A 16,453-nucleotide genomic window follows, 5' to 3' on the forward strand; every position below is an offset into this window, starting at 1 on the left:
TGTTGAAGTTATCATTCCACGCCTTTCCCATTTTTTGTAAAGTAAAACACTGTTGAAAATGCATACTAGCTGTCAGTGTATACAATTAGGTCTTGTCCATCTTCTAAAGTACAGGCTCTGGTCAGTGTAATGATTTGTGACAATAACAGAACTGTATAAGACAAATGTCTGGCTGGAGACAGCATATTCATTTTACTTTGAAGTAACAACACATCAACAGCATGTGGTACAAACAGGTCTGTGGGATGGAACAAGTTAACATCTAATATAGTCTGTTTCCTGCCTCATTGCACTGTTCTCCCTTTCGCTGAGAGTAAACCAACATACCGCTTTTTTCCGTGTATAATGCGTAAAATTTAACTAATTTATTGTCCTAAAATCTGGGGTGCGCATTATACATGGGTACAAATTTTTTATTTATTTATTATTTTTTTTAAGTCATGGTACAACAAAACCAACAACAGGACTGACCGACAAAGACTTGGAACAAAAAGACAGGGTGACATTACCAAAGACAGGAACAGAAACCAAACAGACATCATGACATCATCCAACGGTGAGCGAGGGGCAGACAGGACTTAAATACAAAACACGTTACATTAATTGAGGTGACACAGGAAGGGAGGGGCGACGCGAACAGAAACTATGGCAACCTAGACACATAGCAAAACTGGGGACGAGACATGACAAATCTCCCTCGAAATAAAACTTGAAATCACTGTTAGGGTGGTGCTCACTCTAACTTATTTTGCAAGAACCACACGGAGACAAGTTAGTCGTTTTGGGCACCTGCAGGCGGAGAGTTCACTCGTCGCTGTGCTTACAGCGATGGTCGAATGAAGTCTGACTCTCCCTTCCCACAAGAGCATCTTTATTAAGAGGAAAAGGGTGGGGGTGACAGTGGACTGAATAAACAAGTTAAAGCTCTTGACCTCTAGATAAACAGAGCAGGGGATGTTTTACGACATTGTTTAGGATGGGACAGAGCTAGGTGGTTTATTACTGGTTACATACCAACGTAAGCATAAAACTAATCTACCTAAGTTATTTATTACCGGTTACATACATTCCAACATAATCATAGATCAAGATAGTTTGGAAAACCCTGACATATCCCTCCTGTTTTATCATATGATTATGTGAACCCAATCAACCAAACACAAGGAAGAAAATATAAAGAAGAATAAAACCAATAATAAAAAAAGATCAATTAAAAACTGAGACGACAGCGGACGGGTTGGGAACGTGTAGGGTGAAACACGACAAAAACAACAACCAATGATAGCAACAATCTCCAGTGAAGATGAGGTATTTCCTCAATACTCCAGTTCAAACTTATCGTGTGATCTAAAAACCTGCTGGCCGATGTTAATATGCAGGAAAAGTCTCACACGGTCCCTCTCCTTAGGCGACCAGAATGCTACCAATAAAAAAAGAAAAAGAAAAACACAGAAACAGTATATCATTGTACCCATCACTTGCGAAGCATTTTCGATGGTCAAATCATCAAGTTTCTGTAAAACACGCTCAGTATAATAGAACCTACGCAATCCGCGTTTCATTATGGTCATCACATCCGTCACGACTAAGAAGTTGTATATGTACGTGTGCTACGGTAGAAGAGACGACCCTCGTCACAGCAGACTTCAAACATGGGATAACACAGGTCGTAAACAAGAACAACAACAACAGCACAACAAGCACAGGAGACACTAGTTTAAACAGCAGTTGCCACCAGTTGCCAGAGAATAGCCATGAAAAGAAACCCCACTGTTGTGGAACTTTGTCATTCGACATGGCCTGCTGTAAGTTCTTCAGTGAAGCCATGGCGTCGTAGATGTGTGTGTCATTTTCTCCAGGAATGTATGTGCAACAGGAAGTCCCAATGATGTGGCACACACCACCTTGTGCTGCCGTCAACAAGTCCAGAACCATCCTGTTTTGCAAGACCATCAGCCTAATAGCCTGAATCTCTCTATTTTGTCCATCGTTGACTTGTAGCGACAGATTCGCAAAGGATTGAAAACGATAGTTCAGTGTCTCGATGAAGAGTGAATGTTTTCCAACTCCGACCCAGGGAAAAAGCGCATGAACAACTTTGTGTCCAACGGACCATACTTTATGGTCGTCTGGAACATTCGCACCTCAGATAGGGTCATGAGCGTCAAAGGTTGCAACTGCTCTGCGTTGACGTCCAGAAGAGTTGTGCTGTCGTCAGCTGTCGATGTCGTATCCTGTAGGTGTGGTCTGTCACCCACACTGGTGCACACACTCCTGTCCAGTTGGCGCGCAGCATTGGATAAACCTTGTGACCACAAAGCCACCAGCCATTCTGGATGAAGTATGTTCCGTTCGATGGTGCAGACATGTTAGTCGGAGAGCCCTCCCCAACTGAAATGGCTCTCCTATCTTGACACTCAGCGGCGATGTCTAAAGCTCCCATCCAGTTTCCTCCTGGAGAGCAGTCACTGTCAATGCATTTGTGGGTCTTGTAACATGTATAGTTCGCTCCAGGCCGCCGCTCTGTGTAGGCCACCTGCGGTAATGTTCGTCCTTTAACAGTCACATTAAGATTTGTCCAGAAAAGCTGATCACAGGTGCCTTCCACAAGTCCAGGGCGGAAAGGGTCGTCATCACTCACTTTGACAGCACGGTGTTGATATCCAACTCCTCCCATGGATGCCATACATTTTGCTTCAGTGACTTTCATTGCTCTGGCCTCCAAGTGAACTTGCGTGGAGGAAGGGGGGAGTTTCGAACACACATAACATCCCTCCTGTGTGTGGGCTCTCACAGTGAACTTAACGTACCGGTACCACGTGTTGGTTTCGTATGGGTTTTTGGGGTCCCATGACCAGTCCTCAAAGTTCTCATCGTGTGACCATCGTTTTCCACAGTCAACATTGTCACTTGGTCTGTTCAAATGAGTCCATAGACCATAGCACGGTCAAACCACAACGCAGCAGAGGATCCACCTGGCATATGGAGCCCCTTTGATACTAGGATGGCAGAGACACCGGGACATCCCCTCGCCTAGCGGAGTGGGGATCGTTGTTTTCTTCACCAACATTGAGACGTCCCACCCTAAACGATAGGACCCCTTTGAAGTCAGCCTTCCCCACCACTCCGCATTAGGGGTCCAGCACTCTCTGCAACTTGCAGTGGCTGAGGTGAATCCAGCTGGGCCGTTCAGCAATCTTCACTGCGGTGGGGGTAGTCAGCAAGACTTGGAACGGTCCCTCCCACCGTGGGCTGACCCAGTTCTTTCTTTTAACGACCTTGATGTAGACCCAGTCTCCTGGATTGATGGGGTTGTCGACCTGTGAGGAGGAAAGATCAGGCGGCAGTAAATTTGCATTTGACATCTTTCAGTTTGAGCGTCCTTATCATATAGTCTGCCAAGGACTGTTCTTCATCTGCTTTTTGCAAATCTGCAGGGAACACAGGTAGTCTATATGGTCTCCCATGGATGATTTCAAAAGGTGTTAGCCCTTCTGAAGTGGGAGTAATTCTCATGTAGAGCTTCACTAAGTCTAGGCACTCTGGCAAAGATCTGCCTGTTGTTTCCATGCATTTTTTCAACCTGCTTTTGATAGTGGAGTTTGCTCGTTCAACCAGGCCAGCGCTCGCAGGATGCCAAGCGCAGTGGTTTTTTAATGTTATCCCAAGGATCTACAGCTCCCCGGGGCTTTCCTTCAGGGTCCTGTGATGACTTCTGCCGTGCACGGATTCGGCGTCTTCAACACTCCTCGGATCAGCGAGCAGATTTTCAGGAATCCCCGTACGGGCCACCACAAAATGTTGGGTTCACAACATTTATCTGAGCAGAATCTCACAGAGGCGGGATATGTCTTTGTTGGCGTGCGACTCCTGCAGAAGGACACACCCCAGCCACAGCGAATGTGGATGGGATCTGCGCATTCCCTCAGTTTGGTCGTGCCTTTTATTGAGGAACAAACAATGGGGCAAGTGTACATGAATGCATAGCTTCTTTAGACAGGAAGGACATTCCACAGCACAACAGGATACTATCTCGGACAGAAGCGGTATGGTCGGCTCGTGACTTTAGCTAGACAAATGGGACGGATACCCCTGTGGCGGTCTCATGATCTCCACTTAAATAGGACGTTTGTCTGCTTCAGCTTATCGCATGACAACCTCATGTCCCGTGTATGGATAGCTAACAATGGGGCTTATTGTATAGCGCGACTCGTGACTCCGGACATGAGTTCCTTAGCCAGCCATATGCTCCAAAGTCATTATCACGAGGCCAAACTGTCACATACTACGGAAAATCTTGCACACAAGTAGATACATAGAATCCAATGATAAAAAGTATATTTTTCCCAACAATCATCATTAATAATTTTACTGTGCAGTGCAATTTTTGCACGCACCAGGTGGAGTTGTCACATTACTAAAAGTTTGACATTACTGTTACCTTTGACTATACCTGCATGAAACACCCCAATACCAATACGGTATTGCAAAACAGTTTTGCGAAGGTTTCGGGATGGAATGTAAGGTACAATAAGATTGACGAAATAGGACGCCGCTAAACCACGCAGTGTTTTATAGGTTAGTAAGAGAACCTTGAAGTCACATCCTAAGTGGACCGGGAGCCAATGCACGCTGACAATTATCGGGCTAATATGATCAAACGTTCTCATGTTTGTGAGCAGTCTAGCTACGCTGGTTTGTACCAACTGTAGACTTTTAATACTAGACTTAAGAAGAGCAGAGAACAATACAACGTAACAGATGTATGTACAGGGTCAAGCAAAATGATCTGACACATTTGTGGGTTTAATAAAATACAAATAAATGAAAGAAAAATGTCAATCGTGCACTTATCTGATGTAAGCGACTGGCTCTCCGTTTAAAGGGTAAAATTCTGTACTTTAGCCCCTCTGCAGTAACGCAGTCTGTAGGGAAGACGAGAATTGATTCAAACCGGTACGGAAAGAAGATTCGTTCCGAGTCTAACCGCTGTTCAGGTAACTAATCTATTGTTAGATTAATTCCATCATTTCCGGATGCCAGTCCCGCTGAAATCAAAGAAACCAGAGGGTTGAGTAACTACCGTTTTTTTCCGTGTATAATGCGCAAAATGTAACTAATTTATTGTCCTAAAATCTGGGGTGCGCATTATACTTGGGTACAATTTCCCCCCCAAATTTTTTTTTTTTTTTAAGAAAATCATGGTACAACAAAACCAACAACAGGACGGACTGACAAAGTCGTAGAACAAAAAGACAGGAACAGAAACCAAACAGACATCATGACAGTAACACATGCAATGATCCGACGGTGAGCGAGGGGCAGACAGGACTAAAATACAAAACACGTTACATTGATTGAGGTGACACAGGAAGGGAGGGGCGACGCGAACAGAAACTATGCAACCTAGACACATAGCAAAACTGGGGACGAGACATGACAAATCTCCCTCGAAATAAAACTTGAAATCACCTTTCTTCTTGTTTGTTGTCAATCGCGGATTGCATTCAGCCAGCCTGCCCCCACTTTGTCAGTAAAATTTATAATTGACGACACATCGTTTGATGCGATGGTGCAATCCTTGATGGTGTGTTATTGTCAAATATTGTTTGTTTTTGAATCTCCATCGCGGACCGGACGTCATACGGAAGGAAGCAGTATGACCTGCGCATGCGCACTATGGATCAGATGCGCAGAACGGATGCGCAAGACACATCAGCTATTTACTTGGCCGGGTGGCTGTCCGAGGACGGTGTATGGGGCTCGGACATGGCTTTTACGCACGCCCGGTCCTACTCTACGAAGCTCTCTTTCAGCTCCGTGAATGGAAGTCGGGAGCCGGTGCTCGGCTGGGTGGCTCTCCGGGGACGGTGGATGGGGCTCGGACATGGCTTTTACGCACGCCCAGTCCTATTCTATGGAGCTCTCTTCCACCTCCGTGGCTGGAAGTGCCACCTCAAGGGATGGAAGTCCACGCCGCCACACGCCTGGAAGTCAACGCCTGTGCTTGGGGCCGTGTTGCGGTGAACTATTTATTATAGTTACTTGATATATTTTATTTCGTTTAGCAACTTGTAGTATCTGGTTTTATTGTTACAGTTCAGTAGTTGTTGGCTCGTTGAACTTTACAGTTCAGTAGTTGTTGGCTTGTTGAACTCTTGTTTTGTTAAATAAAGAGCCGTTTACCAAATCCACGTCTTTCCTTGTACTTTGTTAATGCTACAATATAGTTATATCCTAGATCTGTGGAATAACGACGAGGCTGACATCAGGGCGCACACGCGGCGTTGTTGACAAAGGACGAGTAATTTGATCGATGGATTGAATGATTTGGAGTGACACAGATGGTTTGATAATATTATTGCTTATATAATGGTTATTTGATATATAATTTATGTATCAACATATGGGCCTGTGGAATATTTTGAAGTGCAAGCGGCACGCACCCATTGTTGACATAAAGGACGATCGATAGATTTAATGAATTGGAGTGGTTTTATAAACATGTTATGTATGCAATAGTTATATGAATAATTCTGAATGTTACGTCAGGCCCGTTCTCAGCTCTTTGTTTGTGTTTACGTCACGTTAGCTTACCTATCGTTTAGCCTGTTGTTCGTTCATGTCTGTTCTTGATGTTGGATTTTGTCGAATAAATGTCTCCCAAAATGCGACTTATACTCCGGAGCAACTTATATATGTTTTTTTTCAAGTTATTGTGCATTTTATGGCTAATGCGACCTATATTCCAGAGCGACTTTTAGTCCGAGAAATACGGTAATAAATATGAATAAAAACACATTAAACATGACAAAATGACACTATTTAAACACATATTGTTTAAATCCATGGTTGATGAGCCAAAGTCCTAGAAATAATGTCCAAAAAGCGTATCAATGTGAATGAAAGTACCGTTTTTTTCCGTGTATAGTGCGCAAAATTTAACTAATTTATTGTCCTAAAATCTAGGGTGCGCATTATACATGGGTACAAATTTTTTTTAATTTTTTAAATTTAATTTTTTTTTTTTAAAGAAAGTCATGGTACAACAAAACCAACAACAGGAATGACCGACAAAGTCGTGGAACAAAAAGACAGGGTGACATTACCAAAGACAGGAACAGAAACCACATCATGACAGTAACACATGCAATGATCCGACGGTGAGCGAGGGGCAGACAGGACTTAAATACAAAACACGTTACATCGATTGAGGTGACACAGGAAGGGAGGGGCGACGCGAACAGAAACTATGGCAACCTAGACACATAGCAAAACTGGGGACGAGACATGACAAATCTCCCCCGAAATAAAACTTGAAATCACCTTTCTTCTTGTTTGTTGTCAATCGCGCATCGCATTCAGCCATCCTGGCCAACACACTTAGTCAGTAAAATTCATAATTGACGACACATCGTTTGATGCGATGGTGCAATCCTTGATGGTGTGTTATTGTCAAATATTGTTTGATTATTAATCTCCATCGCGGACCGGACGTCATACGGAGGCCGCCATTACAGATGCGCAGAACGGATGCGCAAGACACGTCAGCTATATTAAGAGCGAGAGTTGATTTCTTCCTATTAGTTTCAATTCACAGTTTAATTAGCAGTTTCAATCAGCAAATAACAAAATGCGTATTACAGGTAATATTTCATTTCACAACACTTTGCCTTGTTCCTTTGGTCTCTGCTGTTCATCCTAAAACACAAAGGCGCTCTTTAAGCAATGCGACAGTGAGCGCCGGGCGCGCTGCGGTTGCGCGACCGCACCAAATTAAGCTCCCTGCGCAGTGCGCACTGAGGTCCACTTAAATTTTAGAAAGTACATCAGGACTTTAAAAATATCTTCTAAATTTCAGCGACGGCTCTGTCACAATAATGCGACCAGCGCGGTGCAGTTGGGCGGTCGGCGGCGCGCTACGGTTGAGCGTTCTCTCTCGCACTCTCGCTCTCTCTCGCTCTCGCACACGCGCACACACGCAAACCGGATATCATACGGAGGCCGCCATTACAGATGCGCAGAACGGATGCGCAAGACACGTCAGCTATATAAAGAGCGAGAGTTGTTTTCTTCCTATTAGTTTCAATTCACAGTTTAATTAGCTGTTCACTTCAAACACGCTCCATACGAACGCAATGCTCTCGTATCAGACGGTTGCTCAATCACCTGCTCGTTTGCTGTCACAATGTACCCTACACAAATCCGAAACATTTGTTGCGGCTCCGAGTCACGACGAGGGGCAAGTTTTGGTTTCCAAGGGTGTTTTTATTCCTCTTCAACTTCTCTCCCATGCAGAGCCGCCTTTTTCACATGTCCGCACGCCTTTTTCACATGTCCGCACTGATCGCGGTGGTGCCTTTACGGGCAGTCGAAGAAATCAACGCCAACAAGAAAAAATACATCCAGCCTCGTGAAGACCATACCAAAGACTATAAAAATGGGACCCATTGCCTCCCTGCGTGTGTGACGATCATTGGGACTTAAAAAAAAAAAGAATAAAGAAATTTGGGTGCGTATTATAAATGGGTACAGGCTTTTTTCCAGCATCACCATGCCATTTTTAGGATGCGTATTATACATGGGGGCGCATTATACACGGAAAAAAACGATACTTTGTCGAGACCCAGGATCCCCTCGATCCCGGCCGTTTCAGCGGCTCTCCTTTCCTATTAAGATTGTTGCTTTTGTTATCCACTCGGAATAGTTTAGCTGTCTTTGTTAAGACCGCGGGAACTCGTTTATTTTCACTAGCGTACACTCACTCTAGCTGAGCTTAAATTAACTGTTTCGAACCAGATTCTGACACTTCCTGATGTCAAGGATTAAAGCTGTCTTCATTTAAAAAAGAACTGAACGGTTTAAAGTATAACTATGATAGAGAAACAAAAGAGATTTAAAGCATAAAAGATCAAAATAATCATTAATAGAAATTAAATGATTATAAAGTAGAGATTCCATCCGTGTCACTCAATCATTAAATCCATCCAAATCTTCATCCGCTGTGTCACTTAAAAAAAAAACCAAAAAAACCAGCTATTCACTCCGGAACTACGTGCGCCGATGACGTCAGTCTCGTCGTCAGCCTCGTCGTCAGTTGCGGCTCCAATTATTCCACAGATCTACGTATATAATAGGGGTGTAACGATTCATTGATACACATCGATTAATCGATATAATGCTCTACGATTTATTGGCATCGATGCTAAACGTAAACATCAATTTATATCGCCGTGTTTGACCCTGGACATTAGACGCGACTTTATTTTGAAATCCAGTTCATTGTTGCTTGCTTCCTCTTTCCGGGAGCAGCGGCGGCGTTGTTGTGTTGTGAGCAGAGCAGGCACGTGAAAGAGGAGTCGACAACTAGTACGCGGCTCCTGGGCTGGTGCTATGGCTAGTGTCCAAAAAGACGAGGAAATTTGCTCCCCTTTAGGCTTCAAGTCATTCGTTTGGAAGCACTTAGGATTCTAAAGAAAAGATGGCTCAACGGACAAGACACGTGCAGTTTGTAAATCCTGCCATGCGGTGATCAAATATTCAGGGACCACAAATCTCGCCGCACATTTAAAGAAAAAACACGACATCAAAGTTCAGTGTTATAATAAGCACTTTGTATACTACAATACTCTTGTAATTTCCTAAATAAAGAGTTTGCAGTACCTTGTTGATTTTGCGTATGAATTGTTATAAATCAGGATATTGTTCTATATTTTTTATTTAAAAAAATATATATCGATCGTAGAGCACTATATCGTGATATATCGTGAATGAATCGCAGCAGGCTTTAAGATATCGGCAAATATCGTATCGTAGTTCTTTGTATCGATATGATATCGTATCATGACAAAACACGCGATTTACACCCCTAGTATATAATTATACTATACTATAACTGTATTGTAGCGTTACCAAAGTACCAGGCAAGATGTGGGTTTGGTAACCGGCTCTTTATTTCACAAAACAAGAGCTCAACATGTGCGTGTGCTCCAAGCAAGCGCCCTGGATCGCTTCCCCCCCCCCCCCCCCGACTTCACGGCCTCGAGCTTCATACTCGATTGTCTAAATCGACAACATACACGTTGCTACGCTAAATAACTATAACAAGACCAAGGAGATTGTTGTGGACTTCCAGAAGGGTCACACCCAACACCTGCCGCTGACCATCGACGGTGCTGTGGTGGAGAGAGTGAGCAGCGCCAAGTTCCTGGGGGTGCACATCAGTGAGGATCTCTCCTGGTCCACCAACACCGCATCACTGGCAAAGAAAGCCCAGCGCCGCCTGTACTTCCTGCGGAAACTCAGGTGAGCGAGCGCTCCTCCGGCCGTCATGACTACATTTTACCGCGGCGCCATTGAGAGCGTCCTCTCCAGCTGTATTGCTGTTTGGGGTGGCGGCTGCACTGACTACAACTTGAAGGCCCTGCAGCGCATATTGAACACGGCTGGTAAGATTATTGGTGCTTCGCTCCCCTCCTTGAAGGACATTTACACCTCCCATCTCACCCGCAAGGCGACCACGATTGTGAGTGATGTGAGTCACCCCGCTCACTCTTTGTTTGAGCTTCTGCCCTCTGGGAAGAGGTACAGGAGCCTGCGCTCCCGCACCACCAGACTCTCCAACAGCTTCATACTCCAGGCTGTTAGGATCCTGAACTCGCCCCTGTACTTTGCGCTATGCTTACTATCTGCTGTACGCACACTGGCTCAGTTTTGCTCCTCTTATTTATTGGGTTATTTGTTTATTATTTATTCATCACTCATTTTATTTATTTATTATTTATTAGTTATTGTATGTGCCTTCTTGTTTTTATTTTGTGTCGTCTACTTGTATGTTTATCGTGTACTGTGTCTCGTCACCGTGGGATGGAGGAAACGGAATTTTGGTTTCTTTGTGTGTCTTGACATATGAAGGGATTGACAATAAAGCTGACTTTGAACTTTGAACTTGAACATAAATAACAAGTTTATCGAACCATCTGTGTCACTCCAAATCAATAAATCTCCTGACTTTGGAAGTCAGTGAATGGAACTCATTGTCAGTGAGGCTCCAATTATTCAAGATTCAAGAATATTTATTGGCCATGTTTTAGCATGCCAAACAAGGAATTTGACTTCGGTACATCTCAGCGTCTGTTCAACATTTAGATGACTAACAACACTCAGGACATGTGCGAAACTTGACATATTCTCAAACATCCCCTGATCTTAAACTCCCAGGAGTTTCCACAGCCATAGTGCGCCTTCATGCGGTTTAAAGTGAATACAACATGTGAAGTGATCAACTATACTAGTAAGTAAGTGATGTGGTAATGAATGAAGTAAAACTTTGGGAATAATTTCACATATAAGTCGCTCCTGAGTATAAGTCGCCTCCCCACCCAAACTATAAAAACGCGACTTATAGTCCGAAAAATACGGTAGATACTTTACTGATCCCCAGCGGGGGGAGGAATTTATTTGCCAGCATTTAACTACATGACACGACAATATAAACATCGGACACGACAAAAATAACAAAAGAGAGGAAGAGAATAACTTATTATATTGAACAGATAGGTTATAATAATAATTGACAATTAAATAGATCAAATAAATAATAAACAGTGTCATGACCGTGAACGTGCCCCTTACCCCCGCGATGAGTTAAAAAGTTTCACTTCACGGGGAAGAATTGAACCCCTCAGCCTTTTCGTGGAGCAAGACGGTGTCAACAGCCTGTCACTGAAACACTCTTCTACCCAGTGACATTGCTGTACAGTGGGTGGACGGGGCTGTTTTTGATGGACAGCAGCCTGGCCAACACCCGCTGTTCTGTGCCCACAACAGAACCCGCCTTCCTCAATAATTTGTCCAGGCGGGAGACATCCTTCTTCTTGACGCTGCCCCCCAGCACACCCCCGCAAAGAAGAGAGCACCCGCCACAACAGAACAATAAAACATGCGCAGCACCACATCACAGACATTGAAGGACGCCTAAGGCTGCCACCTAAGGAAGTACAGCCGGCAAAGTGTCTACATGCGCAGACCAGTAGAGTTTGTCATCCAGCAACATTAAAAGATATCTTTAGACAGTCTCCATTGATAGTCACTAGATCAGGACGAGGCTTGGGCCTCCTGAAATCCACCCCCATTTCCCTTGACTTGGCAATGTTTCGATGCAAGTGGTTGGAGCAACACCAACCGGCGAAGCGCCAGACCAGGCCCCTGTACTCCTCCTCCCATCCATCTCTAATACAGCCAACAATAGCAGTGTTGTCCACAAACTTCTGCTCATGGCAGAACTCAGAGTCGGACTGGAGGACAGAGATGCATTGGATGAACACGAAGGGAGAGAGCACCGTTCCCTGCAGTCCTCCCAAGCTGCTCCTCACCGTGCCTGTATTACAGCCTCCCATGCGCACATACTGAGGTCTGCCAATGGGTAGTCCATGATCCATACCCTCAGGTGTGAGCTCACGTCCATCATCAACATCTTGTCACACAGGAGCACAGGCTTAATGTATTAAAGGGGCTGGAAAAATCCAGGAAAAGAATCCTCACAGCCTGTATTCCCCTCCAGGTAAGAGAGAGCGATGGAGCATATAGGCAACAGCATCCTCCACCCCTACATTCTCCCGATACGCAAATTGTAGAGGATGCCGAACCTGAGGCCCGAGGTGGTGAGGCAGCAAACAGTTCAGAGTTTTCATCACGGGAGAAGTCAGCGCCACGGGTAAGAAGTTCTTTAGCTCCGCAGGTCGCTGCTTCTTCGGAACAGGGACGATGCAAAACGTCTTCCACTGCTGAGGCACCACACCTTTCTCGAGACTGATGTTAAAGCTATGCTGCAGAGGGTGACCCAGTTCCAGAGTGCAGGCCTTCAGCAGACGAGGAGAGACCCTGTCTGGACCCGTAGCCTTTCCAGGACGGAGTCTCCTCAGCTGCCCACTCACTTGAGCTTCCGTCACCCTGAACGGAAGGGCATGCCCCCCACCAGCTTGCTGCTGAGTGATGGAGCAGGGGTAGATTGGGGAGCAGAAGAGGCCGAGGGCAAAGACGAACAGGTGTTGTCGAATCTATTAAAAAAGTCATTCAGCTGGTTTGCCCTCTCCATACTGCCACTAACAGTGACTTTTTGGACCTTAGCCGGTGATCAACCTCATCCCGTCCCACACCTCCTTCATGCTGTTCCGCTGCAGCTTCTGTTCCAACTTCTTCCTATAGAGTGACCTCGCCACCTTGAGCCAACCCTGAGCTCCGGCTGCATTTGCTTGAGCTACCGCTCATCACCGTCCATGAAAGCCCACTTCTTTCAATTCAGGAGGACCTAGTTCCCACTCGTAGTCCACTGCTTGTTGTTGGCATAGCAGTGCACTGTCCGTACTGGAACCACAACATCCATGCAGAAGTTGATGTATTCAGTGGTACAGTCAACAGCCTCCTCGATATCCTCAATGCATGCCACCAGGAATACATCCCAGTCAGTAGACCCAAAGTAGTCTCTTAGAGACTGCTCAGCCTCAGGCGACCGTTTCCTGAACAGGCGTGGTCTTTGGAAGTCTCCTCAATTTTGTCTCGTATTGCGGCCGAAGTAGGAACAATTTGTGAACCCCCCCCTCCAAGTGCAGGCAGAGGGGTGGCACTGTACGCATCCTCAACACTTGCATACAGCAGGTCAATAGTCCTGTTTCCTCAGGTGCAGCAATCCGCATACTGGGTGAACGCAGGTAAAGTCTTGTCCAAAGTCACATGATTTACCGTATTTATTCTATCGTAAATTCCGGACTATAAGCCGCGACTTTTTTCCAAAGTTTTGAACCCTGCGGCTTATAGTCAGGTGCGGCTTATATAAGGATTTTTTTCGTGATTTTTGTGATGACTTGATCACTTGAAGATTCAAGAGTTTTTTTATTCGCCATATTTGAGCGTGCCAAACAAGGAATTTGACTTTGGTAAAACACACCCTCTGTTCAACATTTAGGTGACTAACAACACTCAGGACATGTGAAAAATGGCAAAAAATAAAATAAAATTCACTTTTATACACTGCGGTATCTTGAAGAAAAAAACAACAACAAAAATACTATTTTGAAACACTACTATGGCTGCTGCTTATTCTGGCTGTGTTGCTTGTGACTATTATGAGCTTTAGAAGGAATGTACGCTAGGTGACCTGCGTCAAAGGGCTCTAAACCCTTTCTCTTACTCTGCCATGTGACTCAGAGATTACACAAAGCAGTGGCGCTGTTTGGACCATCTGCATTGTATTAAAACCCAATCAATCAGCATTTAAATTAAATTCTTCTGACATTTTGCTCACCAAAAACAAGTTGTAATGAACGTGAACTTTTAATGCATTTTATTCAGAAGGTTACTTTGAACCCCGAGGCTTAAATGGCGGCGTGGCGTATTTATGGATTTTTACGGCCTCCAAGGGGCGCTCTAGCAGGATTGCTTCTTCTTATTATTATTATTATTACCGTTTTTTTCCTTGTATAATGCGCAAAATTTATCTAATTTATTGTCCTAAAATCTGGCGTGCGCATTATACATGGCTACAAAAAAATTTAATTTATTTTTTTTAATTTTTTTTTTTTTTAAAGAAAATCATGGTACAACAAAACCAACAACAGGACTGACCGACAAAGACGTGGAACAAAAAGACACGGTGACATTACCAAAGACAGGAACAGAAACCAAACAGACATCATGACAGTAACACATGCAATGATCCGACGGTGAGCGAGGGGCAGACAGGACCAAAATACAAAACACGTTACATTGATTGAGGTGACACAGGAAGGGAGGGGCAACGCGAACAGAAACTATGGCAACCTAGCTACATAGCAAAACTGCGGACGAGACATGACAAATCTCCCTCGAAATAAAACTTGAAATCACCTTTCTTCTTCTTTGTTGTCAATCGCGCATCGCATTCAGCCATCCTGCCCAACACACTTACTCAGTAAAATTCATAATTGATGACACATCGTTTGATGCGATGGTGCAATCCTTATTGTCAAATATTGTTTGTTTTTAAATCTCCATCGCGGACCGGACGTCATACCGAGGCAGTATGACTGCGCATGCGCACTATGGATCCGATGCGCAGAACGGATGCGCAAGACACATCAGCTATATAAAGAGCGAGAGTTGTTTTCTTCCTATTAGTTTCAATTCACAGTTTAATTAGCAGTTTCGATCAGCAAATAACAAAATGCGTATTACAGGTAATATTTTATTTCACAACACTTTGCCTTGTTCCTTTTGTCTCTGCTGTTCACTTCAAACACGCTCCATACGACCGCAATGCTCTCGTATCAGACGCTTGCTCGATCACCTGCTCGTTTGCTGTCACAATGTACCCTACACAAATCCGAAACATTTGTTGCGGCTCCGAGTCACGATGAGGGGCAAGTTTTAGTTTCCAAGGGTGTTTTTATTCCTCTTCAACGTCTCTCCCATACAGAGCCGCCTTTTTCACGTCCGCACGCCTTTTTCACATGTGCGCACTGAGCGCGGTGCTGCCTTTACGGGCAGTCGGAGAAATCAACGCCAACAAAAAAAATTACATCCAGCCTAGTTAAGACCATACCAAAGACTATAAAAATAGGACCCATTGCCTCCCTGCGTGTGTGACGATCATTGGGACTTAAAAAAAATAAAAAATAAATAATAAAATAAAAAATTATTTTTTTTTTTTAAAAATTGGGTGCGCACTGAGCTGCATGGCAAAGCTTTTACCTTCCATACATGGGTACAGGCTTATTTCCAGCATCAACATGCCATTTTTAGGGTGCGTATTATACATGGGGGCGCATTATACACGGAAAAAAACGGTATTTCTTCGTCTGTCTCACTGACAGACGAAAAAGAAATAATGCGCCGAAGAAGACGTGCTAGTTTGTGTTTTGAACATTTCGCGCATCATGCACACACCCTCATGGAAAACACGAAGAAATGCATTCGATGCAGCTTTTAAGTTAAAAGCAATCGATTTGGCTGTCAAAGAGGGAAATAGAGCTTAAATGGCGGCGCGGCGTATTTATGGATTTTTACGGCCTCCGGGGCGCTCTAGCAGGAAGCAAGAGCGAGACAGATGAAGAAGAGATAATGCGCCGAAGAAGACGTGCTAGTTTGTCAAGACGGTTGCGTCACCCTTTTCTTTATTTCGTGGTCCCGTCCGTCTACGGGAGCTATACGTGTCGCTCGCTAGTTTAATGTAATTTAGCGCTTCGTGTATGAATAAAATAAACATGAACAGACCCTCATTACACTCGAAGAAATGCATAAAAGCGACGACGAAAGAGAGACTGAGAAAGTGTGAGGCGAAGGATATCTAACGCTATCCCAATCGGACGCTGAGGAGGAAGGCTTCGATGGTTTCACCATTGCACAGGAGGAAGATGAAGACGATGAAGCTCTTTTTTTACTTTTACTGGTATGTTTTTTAACGAGCCCTGTTGGTGCT

General features: G+C 44.4%; 1 protein-coding gene across 23 annotated transcripts in view; it reads left to right on the forward strand.

Moving 5' to 3' along the window:
* The window catches only part of rad17 (RAD17 checkpoint clamp loader component), a 180,642-nt gene that overhangs the window by 7,244 nt on the left and 156,945 nt on the right, over positions 1-16,453 (forward strand). Inside the window, exon 3 of one of the 23 annotated variants that reach the window (XM_061277643.1) lies at positions 10,136-10,305. The exons of the other annotated variants lie outside the window; for them this stretch is intronic. The gene's annotated coding sequence lies outside the window, so the exon portion shown is untranslated. The remainder of the gene's footprint in view (positions 1-10,135; positions 10,306-16,453) is intronic. 23 annotated transcript variants of the gene reach the window in all.

The sequence above is a fragment of the Syngnathus typhle genome, linkage group LG5 (genome assembly GCF_033458585.1).
Source record: "Syngnathus typhle isolate RoL2023-S1 ecotype Sweden linkage group LG5, RoL_Styp_1.0, whole genome shotgun sequence".
Taxonomy (NCBI): domain Eukaryota; kingdom Metazoa; phylum Chordata; class Actinopteri; order Syngnathiformes; family Syngnathidae; genus Syngnathus; species Syngnathus typhle.